The sequence below is a fragment of the Tubulanus polymorphus genome, chromosome 7 (genome assembly GCF_964204645.1).
Source record: "Tubulanus polymorphus chromosome 7, tnTubPoly1.2, whole genome shotgun sequence".
Lineage (NCBI taxonomy): Eukaryota > Metazoa > Nemertea > Palaeonemertea > Tubulaniformes > Tubulanidae > Tubulanus > Tubulanus polymorphus.
In genome coordinates, this window is record NC_134031.1 from 7,287,403 (window position 1) to 7,290,000 (window position 2,598).

The window sequence follows — 2,598 nt, forward strand, 5'->3', positions numbered from 1 at the left end:
TTTCTGTACGGTAACTCGTTGCAGAAATTCAATCAAATGAAAACTATTGATTTCAACTGGTATTTGCACGGATCGTCAGAAAATTACACGTTTATTGTGCAACTATAAATGGATACATAGAACTCCGGACAATTAAAAGTACATTTCAATAAATCATTGGATTTTAACATTAGCTGCCAATCTTTTTACAACTCATACACACAAATGAGGGCGAGAATTCAATTTTCATATGTTTCGTACACTCAATTATTAACTTCTAATAAGCTCATTGGGATGCTCTTTTCGTTCTATTACGACGTATATATACATGTAGTTTTCGGTAAATTTATAGAAAATGACAAACTCTCCATCGTGTTCTCGAGTTATAACCAATTTTTATTCAGAAAATCTATCAATTGATGTGTTCAGAAGCAGGACGTGTACTTAGATATGGAACCAACAATTTATAAAAGAAATGTTTATTTAGATCCAACATTTCAAATCAAAGGACGAATTGACTAGGGAATTGATTTTCATTCACCCAGTTCTTACCAATCTCCATAGAAATCAGGACTTTTCAAGAATTTGTGCTATATCTTCCCAATTTCATTACCCCTGTGAAGCTGGCTCCCGGTTCCCGGTTCCCGATTCGGCTCCCGATTCAAAAGCATTTTGAATCGGGAGCCGAATAAGGAACCGGGAACCGGGAGCCAGCTTCACAGGGGTAATTTCATTTGTGTAACTACCCTATGTAGTACATTTCTACACATACCTTTTGCTGGGGCGATAGATTTGTGAATATATTTCTATACAGAAATTAAAAACCAAGAACCATTTATTTGAAGCAATACTGTACAGCGATAATCCTTCCGACAGTTAACTCGCAATTGCAATGTTTTTACATTTCAATTCGGACACATAATTCATTTGAAAAGTGAGTTGGTAAATGGCCATTTCAGGTCATTCAATTCAAAGCCCTTCTACCTGATATGCTTTGGGTGCCTGCCTATGGGATGCATGTTCTGAATAAGCAAACACCCTGGTCATCATCCTGAAGTTTTTAAAAAGGAAATTTTATAACATGATTTATACAATTTATAAAGCTGATTAAACTTCTACATACTATCTTCTACTTTCGGTCTAATAAGTTCCATCAGGAACGACCTTCGGTTAAGCGAAAATGCGACATAACAAAGTGTTTATATAGATGTACTGATGGGAGTGGAAGTTCTGAACTCGTAACTTCCACTTTCTGAGATGGTGGGTGTGGCACCTTTAAGATAGTAGATATTTACCGGTACATATACCCGGTAGATATTTCATCATTGATATTGTCTTTACAAGACAAAACTAACAAATCCGAGTGTGTTATATTTCAAACAATTGATTTTTTATTCTCTGTCAACAATGAATGGCGGAAAAAGCGATAATTTCATTGTATCAAAACTAATTGAATGACAAATGAATATTAGCTTCACAAATAAGACACACAGCATTGTGGATTTATTTAAATCTAAATTCATTTTACAATACGTGACCGAGTACGCTCACACGTCGTCAACTCAGTCGCAAAGAGGTCTTCATCCGACGAATCATGAATCTTACTCGGATGCAAATTGCTCGTACTTATCACGGTTATTTAGTCATCATGTCTGTAGCAAACAGGTCTGATATCTATACCTTACGATGTCATTGTTCATTCTATCCATCTTAGTCCTGTTCGGAGCATTTGAAAATTCGGCCACTTTCCTGATGATGTTAATTCGCAGATTTAGAAGTGTATCTTACGGTAACTATCTCATCGTTTTATCTGTCAGTGATTTCATGTTCTGCATCAATCCATCCCTGATGCCTATCTTACAGTACGTAAAAACCGGTCCAATATTTATTATGAATTCACTTATCAGTTGCCAGATCTACGAACTCGAATGCTTTTCGCAGGCTTTTAATAGTTCCTATATCTATAGAACGTGCGGCAGTTGTGCTCTTCCCGTTCACATCTCGTTTGATATGTACTCCTAGTTTGGCAAGAATCGCTATATTGATAATTACCGGAGTGAATGTACTGATTCTTTATCTTCTACCTACTTTTTCGATGCATTTTTCTGACAAGTTTTTTGGAAGTTATTATGAATTAAACGAGCGATCAATGTTTTATATGACACTTGCCATCAATTTCTACCTTCTACCTTTGACGTTAATTATCACATCGAATTCTGTTATAATATTTCAGTTATCTAGAGGATAAAAAATGGTTTCGTCTGATAATAAAATTACAAAATCAAAACGTACAACAATAATGCGTAACAGTTTCACTCGCATTCGCAATTTTTACACTTCCAACCACTGTTACTGTTTACCAGCCAATCTCCACGGAACGGAAATATTTTTTATTTAATATTTTCACTCAGTTCCAACAGTGTAATTTATGCGGCAAATTTCTACATATATCTTTTACTGGGACGAGAAATTCGGGAACATTTCTGTACAAAAATCCATTGTCGAGGGTCATTCAAACAACAATGATTTCAAGTTGATGCTTTCACAAAACGTATGGTCTACATGGACATACTTGTTCATCACTTCAGTATCCTCAAGTCACAACTTAAGTAAACGCAC